The sequence below is a fragment of the Macaca mulatta genome, chromosome 6 (assembly GCF_049350105.2).
Source record: "Macaca mulatta isolate MMU2019108-1 chromosome 6, T2T-MMU8v2.0, whole genome shotgun sequence".
Lineage (NCBI taxonomy): Eukaryota > Metazoa > Chordata > Mammalia > Primates > Cercopithecidae > Macaca > Macaca mulatta.
Genome location: NC_133411.1, coordinates 79,692,940 through 79,711,493, shown reverse-complemented (window position 1 = coordinate 79,711,493; position 18,554 = coordinate 79,692,940). Strand labels below are relative to the sequence as shown.

Genomic DNA, 18,554 nt, shown 5'->3' with positions numbered 1-18,554 from the left:
ATATTGTTGAATAAAAGTGGCAAGAACAGACATCCTTGTTTTATTCCTGATCTTAGAAGGAAAGCATTTAGTCTTTGACCATTAAGTATGATATTCACCATAAGTTTTTCATAAGTGGCATGTATCAGGATGAGAAAGCTCCCTGTTGCTTCTAGCTAAAGTTCATTGAGTGTCTTTCTTATGAAAAGGTATTAAATTTTGTCAAATGCTATCTCTGCACACACTGAGCTAATCATGGGGTATTTGTCTTTTACACTATTATTATGGTATATTACATTGATTGATTTTTTAATGTTGAGGTAACTTTGCATTCCTGAGATAAATCTCACTTGGCTATGGCATGTAGTCCTTTATATATGTTTCTGGAGTCAGTTTGATAGTATTTTTTGAGAATTTTTGCATCTATATTCATAAGAGATATTGGTCTTTAGTTTTCTTGTGATGTTTTTGATTTTGGTGTCAGTGTAATACTGTCCTTATCAAATGAGATGGGAAGAGTTCCCTCTTCTATTTTTTGGAAGAATTTGTGAAGGGTTGGTCTTGTTTTTTGAACAGTTAGTAGGATTCACCCTTGAAACTCTCTGGGTCTAAGCTTTCATTTGCAGAAAGTTCTTCAATTACTAATTCAGTCTGTTTACTTCTCATAGGTCTATACTGATTTTCTTTCTTCTTGAGTCACTTTGAATAGCTGTGTCTTTCTCAACAATGTTGATCATAATCTCGAAAGACAATCCATAACACCATAATCCTAAATGTTGAAATCCCTGAGATCAAAATTCCTGAACTCTAAAATTCCTAAAGTCTAAAATTTCTAATGTCTAATATTCTGAAAATTATAATCCTAAAAGATTAAAATTCTGAATGTTGAAACCCTGAAAGCTGAATTCTGGGGATGAGATTAGTATATTTTTGGTTGTAAGCATGATAGTTGCATCATATTAAGAGGAACTATAACCTTATTATTGTCTGTTTGGAGATTAAGCATGGTTTAAGGAGCTGCCTACAGGTGCCAGGTTGACAAGGACCACATTCATGGACTTAATTTTAGGTGTCAACTTGACTGGATTAAGGAATATTTAGAAACCTGAGAAAGCATTATTTTGGGCATGTCTGTGAGGGTGTTTCTAGAGGAGATTAGTGTGAGTCTGAGTGGACTAGGTGCAGAATATCTGCCCTCAGTGTTGAAGGGCACCATACAATTGGCTGGCACCTGGAGAGAACAAATACAGAAGGCCACTTCATCTCTCTCTTTGAGAGCTAGGACATACTTTTCTTCTGCTGCTGTATTAGTCTGTTCTCACACTGCTATAAAGAACTACCTGAGACTGGGTAATTTATGAAGAAAAGAGGTTTCATTGACTCACAGTTCCAAAGGCTGTGTAGGAAGCATGGCTGGGAACCCTCAGGAAATTTACAATCACGGTGGAAGGGTGAAGGGGAAGCAAGTACGTTTTTTACATGGTGGCAGGAGAGAGAGATCAAAGGCAGAAGTGCTACACACTTTTAAACAATCAGATCTCATGAGAATTCCATCATGAGAACAGCAAGGGTGAAGTCTGCCCCCATGATTCAATTACCTCCCACCAGGCCACTCCTCCAAAACATGGGGATTACAATTTGACATGAGATTTGGGTGGGGACATAGAGATAAACCATATCAGCTGTCTTGGACATCAGAATTCCAAGCTTGTTGGCCTTGACTTCAGAACTTACACCACCTGAGAGATATACCATGAGCTTTCCTGGGTCTGAAACCTTTGGACTTGGACTGAGCCACACTACCAGCATCCCTGGTTCTCCAGCTTTCAGAGGGCATATTGTTGAACTCCTCAGCCACCATAGTTACATGAGGCAATTTTCCTAATAAATCCCCTCCATATATCTATATACATATTCTATTGGTTCAGTTTCTCTGGAGAACCCTGACTAATACAGATTTGGTGTCAGGGAAGCCAAATATTATCCCTTCTTACTGTTTTTCTTCCAGCACAATAGAAGAGATCCATGAAATTTTTCCTTTGCAATTTGCAACTGATCCAGGCTGTGATCAGTGTACAAGGCTACTTAATGGTGAAGGGTAAACATTTAAAAGCTAGTTATTATTGGTGCTGCAAAAGCACAAAAATCACTTAATTGCAACGGCCAAGCAATAACTAGACTTTCAAATGTACAGCAGATGCTTGCAAACTTTGTAGACCACAACCACTCTCCAAATAGAACTGTAGTGAGTGTTTCAAAGATTATGGAAGAACTAAAAATGCAAGTAAAAATTACAGGAAATCTCTCCTGCAAAATTATTCAATCATGTATGACATCTGCCCCTTCACACATAGCACTAATTTGCTATGCTATGTATTTCGTCTTCACATCATTTCCAATACTGGAGGCATAAATTGTTTAAAGACTTTAGAGCATTCTAATTTGTTTTATGTATTTTTCTTTTGCAGATTTGACTCCATAAAAGTGCATTATCACAAAGCTGACTTTGTGTGTAAGCATTGTGTATGTAAATAAAAATGTTGAAACTTCCTCAAGAAATGAAGAGATGTCCTTTTTGTACATCTGCATTTGTGAAAGATAAAATTTCTCGAGATTTTGGCTCTTTGGGCAACTACATATGCCGTGGTGACCCACTGTGGCTTTTGAGGAGATTGATAATTTATGCTGTTTTTATATTTACCAACGTATTTACCTTTACTGGTGGTCCTTATTTCTTCTTGTGGATTTGAGTTACTCTCTGGAGTCCTTTAATTTTTACCTAAAGGGCAGGTCTGCTAGCAATGAGTTCTCTCCTTTTCTGTTGATCTTAGAATGTCTTAATTTCTCCTTTAGTTTTTAATAATAGTTTTGCAGGATATAAAATTCTTAACCGACAAGTCTTTTTTTTAGCACTTTAAGTATGTTATCCCACTGCCTTATGGCCTCCATGGTTTCTGATGAGAAGTCAGCTGTTAATCTTACTGAGCATCCATTGTATGAATGAGTTGCTTTTCTCTTGTTGCCCTCAAGATTTTCTTTTTGTTTTTTGTTTTGATGTTTTGACTGATGTGTCTAGGTGTGGAATTCTTTGAGTTTATACTTGGAGTTAGTTAAGCTTCTTTGATGTGTAGATTAATGTTTTTCATCAACCGTTTCAGCCATTATCTGTTCAAATATTCTGTTTTATTTCCCTCTCTTCTCTGCATTTAGGGCTCCCATTATGCATATGGTAATATACTTGATGGTATCCTACATGTCTCTAAGTTTCTTTCAGGTATTTTTATTCTGTTTTATTGTTGTCCCTCAGATTGGATTATCTCAAATGATACGTCTTTGAGTTTGCTGATTCTTTCTTTTGCTGTCTAAAATCTGCTGTTGAGGCCAGGTGCAGTGGCTCACACCTATAGTCCCAGCACTTTGGGAGGCCAAGATGGGCAGACACCTTGAGCCCAGGAGTTTGAGACCAGCCTGGACAACGTGGTGAGATACTGTCTCAAAAATTTTTTTTAAATTAAAAAAAAAAAATTTATTGTTGAGTCCTATGTTGGTTAGTTTTAAGTGTCAACTTGACTGGATTAAGGGATACCTCAGATAAATGGTACAGCATGATTTCTATGTCTGTGAGAGTGTTTCCATAAATGATTGGCATTTAAATCAGTGGACTGAGTAAGGAAGAACGCCTCTACCCCTTTACCCAATGTGGGTGGGCACCATTCAATCCACTGAGGGCCTGGAAAGCACAAGGAGACAGAGAAAAATTATTTTTTTCCCCTCTCTCTCTTCTGGAGCTGGAACACACATCTAATCCTGCCTTCAGACGTCATAACTCTATGATTTCCAGCTTTTGGACCCCAAGATTTTCACCAGTAGCTCTCTTAGTTGTCAGACCTTCAGACTTGGACTGAATCATGCTACTTGCTTCCCTGGTTCTCCAGCTTGCACATAGAATATCATGGGACTTTTCAGACTCCATAATTGTGTGAGACAGTTCTAATAAATCTTCTCTTCTCTCTCTCTCTTTCTGTAGCTATAAATATAGATATTCCTATTGATTCTGTTTCTCTATAGAGCCCTGACTAATACAAGCCTCTAGTAAATTTTTCATTTTAGTTATTATCCTTTTCAAACCCCAAATTTTTATTTGGTTCTTTTAATAATGTCTATCCTCTTATTAATATTCTGTTCCGTGAGATATCGTTTTCATATTTCCCTTTAATTCCTCACCCATGATTTCCTTTAGTTATTTTTTTTTTATTTTTTTTATTTTTTTGAGACGGAGTCTCGCTCTGTCACCCAGGCTGGAGTGCGGTGGCCGGATCTCAGCTCACTGCAAGCTCCGCCTCCCGGGTTCACGCCATTCTCCTGCCTCAGCCTCCCGAGTAGCTGGGACTATAGGCGCCCGCCACCTCGCCCGGCTAGTTTTTTGTATTTTTTAGTAGAGACGGGGTTTCACCGTGTTAGCCAGGATGGTCTCGATCTCCTGACCTCGTGATCCGCCCGTCTCAGCCTCCCAAAGTGCTGGGATTACAGGCGTGAGCCACCGCGCCCAGCCTCCTTTAGTTATTTGAACAGATTTATAATAGCTGAATTAATGTTTCTGTCTAATATCTGAGCTTCCTTAGGAAAAGTTGTTACTGACTGCTTTTTTCCTCCTGTGTATGGGCCATACTTTTCAGGCAATTGTTACTGCCTCTGCTGTTTGTTTGTTTAGTGACCCTCTTGGACTTAGTACTTTTTGTCATGTGTGACCTTTAAGTCTCTGGTTGGTTAGCTTAGTAGTCTAATGATTAGACAGAGATTTTATTAAACTCTTGACGGATAAGTCTCCCAGCCTTTTCCAAGAGGCTCTCTGTGTTGGAGCATGTCCTTCATGTTCTAGCAAGTAGATCACAACTCTATCCAAACCTTCGTTCTCTGCTAGTGCAGAGCCTCAAAGTAAGAGGTGAGAATTTTAGATCTTCTCAGGTATTTTCTTGACATAGAGACAGCTCTGGGCTTGCACACAGTCCTGTGCATTTGCATGGCTTACTAGATTCCCAGAAATATGTCTGAGCTTTGCAAATTTCCCTATGAACATCTAATTTACTAGTTTTTCTTTTTAAGATTTTTGGTCAGCCTCTTGTTAGCTGTGACTGTTAATGCTGCCTCAGATGTAATTAGACAATTGCAGCTGATTGCTTTAAACAAGCACCCTGTGGACAGGCTGCTTGCACATAGAAAGTTTTGAGTCACATCAAAGAAAGAGAAACCCTGAGAACAGGGCTTTGCAGCAAGTTGCCAGCCAAATCAAATAGTGCTGATTCTCTGGGGATAGGGTTTTGGGGGAGCTCCCAACCTATCTGCTCCTCCAGTAGCTACTAGACTGCTGGCTGTCACAGTTGTTATAGTTGCTAAACCATTGGCTTTTATGACTGTGGTGGAGCTGTGTAGAGGGGGATGAGATTAGGAAAGTTAAAACACTGGACTAAATTTAGTCTAGAACTGTCCAGGGTTCTGAGTTTAAATTCTGGCCTGACTATTTAGTCAGCTGAATAAGTCACACATTCTTACTGGTTTAACCTCTTTTTCTAAAAAACAAGGCTGTTGTGCATTTCAAAAGAAGCTACAATTGGCAATGCCAAATGCTGGCAAGAATGTGGAGTGACTGGAACTCTCATCCACTGCTGGTGGGAATGCAAAATGGCACAGCCACTTTGGAAAACAGTTTTAAAGTTTTTGATAATGCCAAACAAACACTTAACATGATGTAGCAGTCTCATTCCCAAGTATTTACTCAAGGGAGATTAAAATGTATGTCCATGCTAAAATCTGTATGTGAATATTTATAGTGGCTTTATTCATACCAACAAAACCTAGAAAAAAAGTCCTTCAACTGGTGAAAAGATAAACAAAATATGGTACATCCATACAATGGAATTATATTCAAAAACAGAAAAAGAACAAATTACAATATTTCAATAACATGGAAACATGGATGACCCTCAATGCGTTATGCTAATGAAAAAAGGAGGCAGACCCAAAAGACTGCATATTGTATAATTTTATTTGCATGCTGTTCTGGGAAAAAACAGTGGTTTCCGGGGGCTGGGGGTGGGAAAAGAGACTGACTACAAAGGAGTATAGAAATATTTGGTGGGGGGATTGATATAACTGTTTAATATCTTATTGTGGGAGTGGTTTCATGATTGTATGTGTTTGTCAAAACATGCAGAACTCTACAATTAAAAGAATAAATCTTGTTGTATGTAATTTATACCCTAACTTAAAAATAAATAAGCAAGTAAAACTAAAGGAGGTACAGAGGGAAAAAAAGAAGTTCTATTGCTCTCTGAAAACAAGAAATCTTGAACTCTGAGATCCTGGTTGTCCCTTGGGCTGTTCCCTCCCTGCAGGAGCCTGCATGGGACTAATCCTCAGCCTTCTCTTTGTTTCACTGAAGACTTGTAGACTCTCAGATATCTCAGCTTAAAGGGACATAGAAACTGGTTCAGTTTAACTCATGGCTTTGTGCAGAACATTTTTTGACTTACAATCCCATCTTCTAATGTAAGTTGGAAGCAAGAACACCAGAGAAGACGGCAGCAGTTGTAAGATGTTGAGTGATCCTCTAGTAGTATTTAAAACTTCCACGGAAACATTGTCATCACATCATGATTCTGATTCTATACATAGCTGGAGCTAATTTAAGCTGTTATTACTCCTTCGGTGGCCGAGCTTTGGTTATGCTATAGGCAGACCCCACAATGCAAGGAGGAGAGGCCAGAAGCACCATTATAAGTAGCTGCATGAAGATGTGTAGGAGATAGTACAGAAACTACTGAGTTTTAATCTTTTTTCCTACAATCTTTAAAGAGCCCTTCCTGGTATAGTGTAAATACTTGGTTGGCTATAACTTTGAAGTTTATATGAAAAAACAACCAGCTAAAGAGAAGTCAAGAGCAGGAAAACAAGTGGCACTAACTAGCAGAGGAAACGGATACATATTAAACATACTAGAGAAGAATGTTTTCATTCTGTTCTGATTATACACTGTGGAGACAGGACATGCTTTCTTGTGGGGTTTGGCCTGGGCTGCCTTCTAGCATGAAGCACTGGGAAGATGCTCGGGCCAGCCTGGCTTCCCCTCACTATAAAGTGACCTTAACAGTCAGGCTTCACCCATATCTTACTTTCTTGAACTTTCCTCCAGGAGCAAAATCAGGATTTCTGGTCACCCACTGCTCATGGGGCAAGATGAGGAAAAGAAATCCCTGGGAGACAGTGATGGAGATGGAGCTGCCCCGTGGGAGTGTGTCAGCGGGGAGAAGACAAGGCCTGAGGAAGTCACCTTTTAAAGTAGATCTTCCCATGGAATTGTGTTGCCTGCTAAAAATGGCAACATGATGGGGAAGCTCAGCAACTCCATGATGCTGGGAGATGTGCTCTGAGCCTGGCCATGAGGAATTTTTCTTTTCTTTTCTTTTCTTTTCTTTTCTTTTCTTTTCTTTTCTTTTCCCTTCCTTCCTTCCTTCCTTCCTTCCTTCCTTCCTTCCTTCCTTCCTTCCTTCCTTATTGCTTTCTTCTCTCCCTTCCTTCCTTCCTTCCTTCCTTCCTTCCTTCCTCCCTCCCTCCCTCCCTCCCTCCCTCCCTCCCTCTCTCTCTCTCTCTCTCTCTCTCTCTCTCTCTCTCTTTCTTTCTTTCTTTCTTTCTTTCTTTCTTTCTTTCTTTCTTTCTTTCGAGATGGAGTTTCCCTCTGTCTCCCAGGCTGGAGTGCAGTGGTGCGATCTCAGCTCACTGCAACCTTCACCTCCTGGGTTCAAGTGATTCTCCTGCCTCAGCCTCTCAAGTAGCTGGGATTACAGGTGCACACCACCACACCCGGCTAACTTTTTGTATTTTTAGTAGAGACAGGGTTTCACCGTGTTAGCCAGGATAGTCTTGATCTCCTGCCCTCATGATCCGCCCGCGTCGGCCTCCCAAAATGCTGGGATTACAGGCGTGAGCCACTGTGCCCGGCCAGAATTTTCCCTTTAATACTGACTGGGGAAAGTCAGGGATTTTAAAAAAGCAACATGAAATATTTCAAAGGCTCTAAATGACAGCCTCTAATTTCTGACAGTTCTCAGGTACCTTTAAGTTTCCCTGACTCTTTTTGCTCATATTACTCTTAAAATAGACTAGCAAGGAAGGGTAGCAGGCTGGGGGTGGCTACTGCTAAAGCTTGCCAGGATGCCAAGCAGGTGGCAATTCCTTGGAGACCACTTAGCGATGAGTGCAGGAAGAAGAGCTCTGTACAACTCCCTGAAATTGCTCCCACTCGATCTGTCACCTTCTGCAGTCTTGGCCCCTTTCCCAGTGTGACCCACTTGCCCCCTGCCCTCCAAGTGAGGGCTTCCAGTACCTCCATTCACTGTTCAATTTTAATTCAGCTCATTGGTTTCTAATGTTGCATTAGCAATATACCTGTTGCGTATTTTGTTTATTCCTTATTTTTGACAAAAAGAGCATGTGTGTGGGTGTTAATCGTTTTGTTGTTGTTGTTGTTTGTTTGTTTGTTTGTTTTTTGAGACAGGGTCTTGCTCTGTTACCCGGGCTATAGTACAGTGGCATGATTACCACTCACTGCAGCCTCAACTTCCTGGGCTCAAGCAATCCTCCCATCTCAGCCTCCCAGGTAGCTACAACTACACCTGCAACTACAGGTGTGTGCCATCACGACTGGTTAGTTTTTTTATTTTTGAAGTTTTTTTGTAGAGACGGGAGTCTCACTACGTTACTCAGGCTGGTCTTGAACTCCTAACTCAAGCAGTCTTCTCACTTGGGTCTCCCAAAGTACTGAGATTACAGGTGTGAGCCACCATTTAATAGTTTTTAATGATAAAATATTTAACCCTTGTCTGACCAATAATAATACTAATAACTAACATTAAACTTTGGTTATAGACTGAATTGTTTTCCCTCAAAATTTATATGTTGAAGCCTTAACCCACACTGTGACTGTATGTGGAGATAGGGCTTTAAAGTGATAAACACCAAATGAAGTCAAAATGGCGGGGTCCTAATATAACAGGACTTGTGTCCTCATAAGGAGAGGAAGGGACACCAGCAGTGCCTAAGTACTGAGAGAAGGCCATGTGAGGACGCAAAGAAGTTGGTCAACTTTAAGCCAAGGAGAGAGGCCTCAGAAGAAACCAAACCTGCCGACTTTCAGCTTCCAGAATGGAGAGAAGAAATTTCTGTTGTCTAATCCACCCAGACTGCGGTCCTTTGTTTTGGCAGCCCTAGCAAACGAATCAAGCCTATACTGTGTGCTTGATTCTGCTAAGTGCATTACATGTATTATTTCAGCTAACCATTTAAACAAGTCTACGTGATTACCCCCAATGTACAGACAAGGAAATTGGCAAAATAAGTAAGTGCTGAGGTTTGAACTCAAGTCTTCTGACTACAAGACCCTGCACATAAATTCACTCTACACTACTTCAAAAGGAAGTGTGTGGTCCCAGATGCTCTCAGATAGGGGGTCACCTTTTAAAATAGATCTTTCAGGATGATTTGTTGCTTGCTAAAAATGGAGTCAAGCAGCAGATACTCTCTAAAGGAAAAAAAAAGATCCAGATTCCAGCCCTGACTCAGCCGCTGACTGAGGGACTGTGGTAGACTGAACAGCGGCCCCCTAAAAACCATGTTCATGTCCTAATTGCTAGAGCCTGTGATTATCACCTCCTATGGTAGAAGAGTGAATATCACCTTATATGGCAAAAGATATAGTTAAGATTTTGAGAGGAGGAACTTATCCTGGTTTTCCAGGTAGGATCAAAATGCCATCACCAGTGTCATAATGAAATGGGAAAAGTCCTCTTGCTCCCCTTGCAGGGTGTGTGATGGGGGGTGTGGCTCGCTTCTTCAGTGCTCTCATACCTTGGTGTACTAGAAGAATTGGATCACCATGTGGGTTTGGAGAATAAGTGAAATGTTTTATTGAGTGGAAATAGCTCTTAGCAGATAGGGGAGGCAGAAGGGAGATGGTTTTCCCCTAGAGCTGGGCCACTCAGCAGCCCAGGCTCTCCTCCAACTGCCCTGGTCAAACTGTGTCATTCCACCAGTCGATGGCCTGCTGCCCTGCTGGTGCTTGTTGGTGTGCTCTCCACATCCTCTTGATGTACAATCGCTTGTGTCTCTGCCTGCTAGGGTCTCAGGGTTTTCATAGGCACAGGATGGGGGCATGGCGGGCCATGGTGGTCTTGGGAAATGCAACATTTAGGCAGGGAAACAGAAATGCCCGTCCTCACCTCGGTCTGTGGGCACAGAGCCCTTGTGAGGGATCACACCCTTCTACCCAGCACTTCCCTGCCCCGCTTCTGTATCAATAAGAAAGAGGGAAATAACATAGACAGAAGAGAGGAGAAGGCAAAGTGAAGAGAGAGAGAGATGCAGCTACGAGTCAAGGAATGCCTGCAGCCCAGGGAGGCTGGGAGAGGCGGGGAAGGACCCTTCCTTAGAGCCTCCAGAGGGAGCCTGGCTCTGCCAAAATCACCTTGATTTTGGCCTTCCAGCCTCCAGCACTGTGAGAGAAAAAATATCTTGTCGTTTAAGCCCCCCAGTTTGTGGCATTTTGTTACAGCAGTCACAGGAAACGAATGCAGAGATTTTAGACACATCATTTATTCCTCCATGATATAAGCATGTGGGTAAGAGCAATAGTTTTGGCTTGGGTGCTTGGTTGCTGTGCTTGAAATTATCCACCACTGGAGTCACCAAAACTTTACAAAGTTTTGAGGTTTGAGGATGACCGCAAGGTAACCGAAGCAGAACTACTCGGGTGTGGGCTCAGAAAACAGAACCTGTAAAGGCTCTCCAGGTGATTCTAAGGGTGCCTGGGGGCAGGCCCCTGGTTTCTGTGTCTAGGCCCTTGAAGCTCTGATAGTCTGTGATTCTCACTAAACAGAACTCAGGATTCCCTGTTGTCCCCTTCTTCCAAAGCTTCAAGAAACAGTTTGAACTTTTGTGGGCAAGGAGACAGCCAGGACTTTCCAGAATAGAAGTGGATGGCAAGGGATTCCTCCCAGGACCACAGAGGGGAATGGAGAATTTAGGGAGAGAGGGAAGAGAACAGCAGGGCAGCGGGTGGAAATGAGAACTCCTGGGAGGTCTGGGGAGCCTTCAATAACATTGGAGCGGACTGCGGACAACGGAGAGGGCTGCGGGGCCAGGGGAGGCACCTGTGAAAATAGCAAATACTTGAGCCAGAGACGATACACATCCTGCCCTGGCTCCTGCAGGTTTCCCGCAGAGGCAAGGATCACAGGGCCAGGGTGATGTGTCTCCCACGATGTCGGCGTCCCCGAGGACCCATCAGGAATTTGACAGGGGAACCCACTTGGGGCTGCAGTGACATCTGAGGAAGGAGTATGAGAGGGATAGAGGGGGTGAGAGCCAGATCATCATTCCCAAAGATATGGCTTTAACCTCTGCCCCCTCCTGCCCTCCAGCTCTGGGAGACCCCGGCAAGCCAAGAACCTTCTCCAAAAGGGAGGGGAGGGGGGGTGCGGGTGGGGGGAGAGCCTCTGCCGGGCGCCATCATCTCTCCTCCACCACACAGCTGACAGACACTTGAGAACTTTCCTTCCCAAGCCCGTATCCTGCTGGTTCAGGGCAAAGTGTGCAGCTTTCCCACCAGGATCAGTGAGGAAATGGCCTGGTTTGGACTCAAACAGACTGATTTGTTTTCCCAACAAGGCCTCTGCTCAGTTCAGGGAGCCCCAGTGATGCCCATTTTTCCAGGGTGCCTCTCCCACCCGCCTCCCTCTCCCCTCTCTGAGAACACATCACCTAGTGTCTGTAAGGCTTCTGCTTCTTGTTTGACATCCCTTATTTACAAAGCAAACAGAATGTTCCTTTTAACACACATCATGCTAAGTTTATTAATGCAGAAAACAATCCCAGGGGGCCGACCCAGGGGACCCTTGAAACCTGCCAGCACAAACTCTTCAAACGCTCAGCCCGTCAGATCCTCCAGGACAATATTTCACACAATGGAGTAAAAATAATATTTTTCTTTGGACCTTTCCAGCCGCTTTTGTGGCGAGCAGACAGAAATTATTTTCTTACTCTGCTCCCAGAGCAGAAATCTGGACGAAGCTGCGTTTATTTGTTTAACACAATGATTTCATCCTAAATGTCTCGACAGCAAATAGTTGGTGGTTTAATAAAGGGCCTTTGAAAGGAGGCTGGAGCTGGGGAAATGTGAGGCATGTGGCTCGCAGGGGCCGAGCAGGTCGTGGGCTGCTGAGACTGGGTGCCCCCTCCGCCTGCCTGGGAGCCCTGGGGGTCGTGGCATGTTATTGCTCCCTGATCAGAACAATTTGTGCCGCTTCCATCCTGGAAAAGGAAGGAGACTGACCTTTTGGTCATGAATCCCGAACCTTCCCCAAGACCAGCCCTGCCAAATACAGACAGACATAACCCAAAAGCAGATACTTGAACCTGCGTGAAGAAAATAGGCCTTTTGTACTTATGTCTGCCTTCCCATGATTAAAAATTATGTCCTGTGTCAGCCAAATGTTGGCTGCTGTTCTGGTGCCAGCCCAGAGTTCTGCAGCCAGGGCAGTGATTAGGAGAAGGGAGAGGGATCAGAGCCAGCTGAGGCCTGATTTCCCAGTGAGCAGAACCTACCCAACCAGGGCCAAAGCCCCCAAGCTTTCCAACCTGCAGTTAGACGTGTCAACAAAAAACTCAAAAAACTCATTTGCGTTTCACTTCTTTTCTTTGGGAAGAATTGTAAGGGGCAGCGAAATGGAACAAGCAGAACACAGAGGAAAAGAACCAAAAGAAGTTCATGAGTGACGTAACAACTGGCCAGGTGGCCCCCATTGCAGCCCCATCATTTTATAGCACAGAAGAGAGGCCCAGAGAGGGGCAGTGATGCCTGAGAGCATACAGCTATTAGAAGAAGAGCCGTTGCTGGAACCAGGCATCTAACCTCCAGGGTTGTAGGGGAAAGGGCCTAATCTAGCCTTACAGCTGACAAAACCAAAAAGCTGAATTATGGGTCTCATTTTTTCCAACTGGGACTTGGTTCAAGGTGATTGAATGTAATTCAGTTCCTGGTGATTTGGGTTCTTGGAACAATTGATTCAGATCTTAATCAGTTCCTGGCTAGAACAGTGAAGAATAGAATATGTTTACACACACACACACACACACACACACACACACACGCATGTGCGCAGAGTTATATTTCAAATTATTCACTTATTCATTGAAGAGTGTATACAAAATGCATGTATATTTAAAAGATAATTAAAATGACTTATAATAATAATATATTACTGGTAACTTATTGATATATCTCTGCTCAGTCTTTTCTCATTGCTTCTATATGTTTTTATTATATATATATTATTTTTTACAAAATTAAGATCTCAACTGCTTTATTTTTAAAATTACATAATTTGTGCTTAAGCATTTTCCATATCATTAACAGACTTTCTGAAGCATGACCTTTGAAATGCTACTTGGTATTTCATCATATGATGTGACCGTCATAATTCTTTTCCCCATTACCCTAAAGCTGGTCATAGGACAGAATGTCTTTGAGTAGGTCTTGAAGAATAGTCCCTGAAAGACTGATGGGCTGTGTGGGAGGTGGCCTTTACATTCTTGCAGAAATTTAAATCTCTTTCCTCCACCTCTGAGTGGTTTCAGATTGCTTTCAAATGTAGCTGCCTGCCTCACTCCCAGCTCTGTTTTATCTCTTTCATTTCTCCTTTTTTCTACTTTTTTCCTAGACCCGAAACAGGCAGATTCCTTACATTTGCATATTTTATAACCTCAAAGAGTTTTCATAGAAGTGCACTGGTTTAATCTTCATAAAAACCCTACAACATGGGTAGGGCAGAATGATCCCAATTTTATATGAAGGAAAAATGAAGCAGGCAAAAAAAAAAAAAAAAAAGAAAAAGAAAAAACAGGAAAAAAGAACGATCCCAATTTTATATTCAATGAATGTATTTTGAGTGCCAACTATTTGCACTTTGGTAGTCACTAAAGGAGGGGCATAAGTAAGTCCATCCTTATCTCAAGGAATTTTCAGTCTAGTGGGGGCACTTTTAAGGAATTCAGTAGAGGATGGCTATTATTGTTTTTGGCTGAAATGACTCGCCTTCTGTCAGGTGGTTAGTAAGTGGCTTAGGAAAATGAACCAGCACATCCTCTGCTTTCTGTACTCTATTCCCTACACTACGTGACTGTTAGTCAAGGGTAGGTCCAGAATACAGGGGGATGGTCAGGGTAGGTGGATGATGGGGAACCTTTAGAATTCCTTCTTCTCCTTCATCTCAAGCTCCAGTGAAAGGACTTCACACTTGAGACACTAAATTCTCCTGAGAGGAGCCAGTCCATGGATTGATGCTTTCTTTGTGCTTGAGGGAGAGATGATAGTATTTATCTTTTGATGAACAAACAGTTGTTTGGGATTTAGCTACTTCTACATCTGTGAAAGGATAAAAAAGGAGAAAGGAAATAAAAATCATTAATCATCTCCCATGTACCAGTCTCTGTACGAGGTGCTTTACGTGCATTATTTCATTTAAATTGGAACTCACAAGAAGCCTGTTTTATTCATCATTGTATTACTTTGGACCTAGTGCAATGTTTGCCACGTAATAAGCATTGAATAAATGCTGAACTAACGAATGAATGCTCATTTTACAGATAAGAAAATTGAGGTCTGAGAAGTTAGGCAACCAGTACTAGGTTACATAGCTAGTAAGTAATGGAACTGGGATTCAAACCCAGTCTTCCTGGCTCTAGAATTGTGCTTTTCCCATCACTGCACCCTTGGTAAGCTGTGTACATGCTTCAGGCTTTGGATGGACTGTTCAGTTATTATGGATGTGGTGAAAATCCAATTCATCGTGCATGGACTACCTTTGGGTTCATTGTTTCCTCTTTCTACAGTCCTAGTATTTTGCTATGAAGACAGCATTTGCTGTTGTATTTTTGCTGGTTGACTGTCCTCCTCTAAGCACTGGACACATCTTTCTTATATCATCACTTGCACTGGGGCTCTGGATCCTTTAGAGTGGAGAGTATGTTGTTTTCAGCACTGCAAGAGATATTTTTACATTCTTTTCAGAATGTGAAGAACTCTGGACTGATCACAGTGGCTCATGCCTGTAATCTCAGCACTTTGGGAGGCTGAGGTGGTGCTTGAGGTCAGGAGTTCAAGACCAGCCTGGCCAGCATGATGAAATTCGTCTCTACTAAAAATACAAAATTAGCTGGGCATGGTGGCATGCACCTGTAGTCCAGCTACTCAGGAGGCTGAAGGAGGAGAATCACTTGAACCTGGGAGGCAGAGGTTGCAGTAAGCTGAGATCACACCACTACACTCCAGCCTGGGCCACAGAGAGAGGCTCTGTCTCAAAAAAAAAAAAAAGAAAAAAAGAAAAAAAGAAAGAAAGAAATGTGAAGAACTCTGGTCTCCCTCTTTAGAAGCTAAGGCAAAGAATAAAGTTAGGTTTTGCAAATGTTCCCTCGAGATGTGCTTCAGTTGCATTATTAGAGACCCATTATGCAGGGATAAGAGGGCAGCTAAAGGAGCTGCCTCTTTAAATCTTAGAATGTCAATGTTCTCATTTGGCTTGACTTCTTAGTCCTTGCCAGGGAGCTAATTGTTATATCTTGAAGGAAAATCTCTTGCTAGCAAGACTACCTGCTTAGTGCATATATCTTTAAGCCCATTGTATAGACCGTTGCATAGATGCCTAAGGGGAATTTAGAATCCAGGTGCTTATGTTTCATGCATTTCCCATATCTAACATTACATAAGATTTGGAAAACACAATTTTATGAAATAAAATCAGAGCCAACTACTCTGAGGCCGAACACCATTTAACGTTATTCTTTCTGAATAGTGAGATTTTCGCTGATAATAAACACATTGACATAAGAAAACAAAGATCTCTGATGGGTTATAGGCACTCTCTGGGAATATCTAGTTGATACTGAAAGGCCGTGTCAGGACTGTGTGGGAAAGAAAATTGAAGAGTGTCAAGGAGAGTTGCTTTCAGCTCTGGCGGAGAACACTTTGAGTTGCTTTTTTATTCCCTTACCCCTCCCCTGTCCCAAGACTCACGCCCATTGCTCAAGTACACAATGTGCTTGCACCAAACCAACACCAGCAAAGTATTTTCTGGACTGTTCCAGTGTGATTTGTCTTCATCACCCAAGTGTGAGTCTCACCCAAGCAGTCTCTGGGTGTTTTTTGTAAAAGAGGGAGGGGTTTTCCAAAATAGAAGGTTTTGTTTTGCAATTTACAAAAAGTAACAGGATCCTTTCTGAAAAAGGATTCTGTTTTGAATCCCAGAACATAACCTGACACTCCCAATCATCACTTTCACTTTATAAAACTTAGACTGTATCTTGCGGGCTCATTATCTGTCCATTTCCAGCCTGAACCAAATCTAAGCCATTCCATGGGGAGGTGACCTAAGAAACATTTTTCTGCCCAACTTTTGAGACTTGCAGTTTGTATTCCTGACATGTACATATATAAATGATGTAATTGATTTGGGATACTGAGCAGATCATTTAGATATAGTGCCTGGCCTAGAATAACTTACCTTTTGGTTCAAAGCAACCAGGCAACAGAGTTCTTCTAAAATCTCAAAGTGCTACTAAACATAATAAAGACTTTTTTACTTATCATCAAATCACTTCAAGCTCAGGAATGACTTTTAATATCCTTTTCATGACATGCCATATCTATTACAAGTCAAAAGGAGTTCCCCAAACCAAACAATAACATTGAGTGAAAACTTATATAAAGTCTTTCTCTATTAGAAAAGTTAGTTTTGGCTCCTGAACATCAGCTTTTATGGTTTCTTATAAAGTCATGGCTATTTCTTAGCAGTAGGATTTTCCAAGCCTTGCAATGAAATTCTTAGTTATACCTGTATTTAAAATGCAGAATGAGTAACTTTGTCTTCCAGGAAGATGTAGTTGACATACTTTTCACTATTCCTGCCACTAAATACAACTAAAAACCCTGGGCATCATATATGAAACTAGCAGAAGAAAACTCTAAAAGATGGAGAAATGTAGGAAGACCAGCTAGGAACATGATAGCCCAAGGAATGACATGGAGGTGAGTTCCCTGGATTTTCTTTTTGCCTCATGTAAGCTAGATTCGGAGCTGAGAAAGGTAGCAACCCAGAAATGCCTGTGGATGCAGACACTAAAAGCCCCAAGGAAGCTTGCTGTCTCTAGCCAAAGGACAAGGAAAGGTGCAGCTTGGCAAAACAGAAAACTTACATAATAACTGTTCTATTCCAAGTAAATACCACAGAAAAACTGTGACCTTACCCTACATGCCAGCAAAGCCTAGACTCCCACCATCACAATGCTGTAATGAGGCAGCCTAAGCCTCTGCCATGATGGAATCAGAGAAGGCCACATAAGGAGCCAAGACTTTTATCTCCACCTCATTGATAATGAGATCCTCCCTGTCTCTGCAATGTCAGTGGAAACCATATGAAGAGCCTAAGCTTTTACTGTCACTGAGCAGTAATAAGGCAACCCTCCTCTTCCCTACTGGGACAGTGTCAGAGAAGGTCTAGTGGAGAGTTAGGATTTTCACCATTGCATAATGATAACAAGGGCACCTCCATCTCAATATCAGTGGAAACCACATGGGGACCCAGAATCCACATCCCACCCAACAGAAACAGAGTCCCCCTTCCCCCACCCAGATATTGACTGAGGACGAGAGGGGAACCTGGACTTCTACCTCTACCTATTTGTGACAAGATGACACCCCACCTCCTTTTCCTTCTGGAGTGATATAAAAATAAAATCCAGCTAAAACAGAAGGTTAAAGTAAGACCCCCAGAGTCTCATAATTCAGTACAAAAATGAGGTTTCAATTGAAAATCATTTGTCACACAAGAACCAGAAAGATCTCAAACTGAACGAAGAAAGACAAGCAATAATGGTAACACTGAGATGACAGATGCTAAGTTAATCTGACAATAATTTAAAGTTGTCATGATAAAAGTACTCCAATAAGCAACTAATAAAACCCTTGGAATAAATTAAAAATAGAAAATAAAAAGACCCAGCAAAGAAATAGAAAGTCTCAGCAAAGAAATGGAAGATCTAAAGAAAACCAAATGGGAATTTTAGAATGGAAAAAATGTAATAACCAAAATAAAAGGCTCAGTTGATAGGCTCATCAATAGAATACAGGATAGAGGAAAAAATCAGTGAACTGGAATATAGAAAAATAGAGGTTGCTCACTCGGAACAACAGAGAGAAAATAGACTGAAAAAAGAAAGAATACAGCCTCAGATACTTGTGGGACTATAACAAAGAATCTAAGATTCATTCATCAGAGTGCCAGAAGGAGAGGAGTAGAAGGGGCTGAAAAAGTACTTGATAAATAACAGCTGAAAACTTCCAAATTTGACAGGAGAAATAAGTTTACAGAATCAAGAAGCTGAGCAAACCTGAAAAAGGAAAACCCAAAGAAATCCATGCTGAGACACATAATAATTAAACTTCTGAAAACTGAAGACACATAACAATATTG

General features: G+C 41.8%; 1 long non-coding RNA gene across 1 annotated transcript; it reads right to left on the bottom strand.

Moving 5' to 3' along the window:
- Nucleotides 1-11,856: 11,856 nt before the first annotated feature.
- Nucleotides 11,857-12,717, bottom strand: LOC114678687 (uncharacterized). Its single transcript, XR_003730150.2, has 2 exons — nt 12,667-12,717; nt 11,857-12,339 (listed from the first exon to the last, which is right to left on the bottom strand). It is a non-coding gene; the product is annotated as an uncharacterized LOC114678687 (long non-coding RNA).
- Between the last annotated feature and the right edge of the window lie 5,837 nt (nt 12,718-18,554).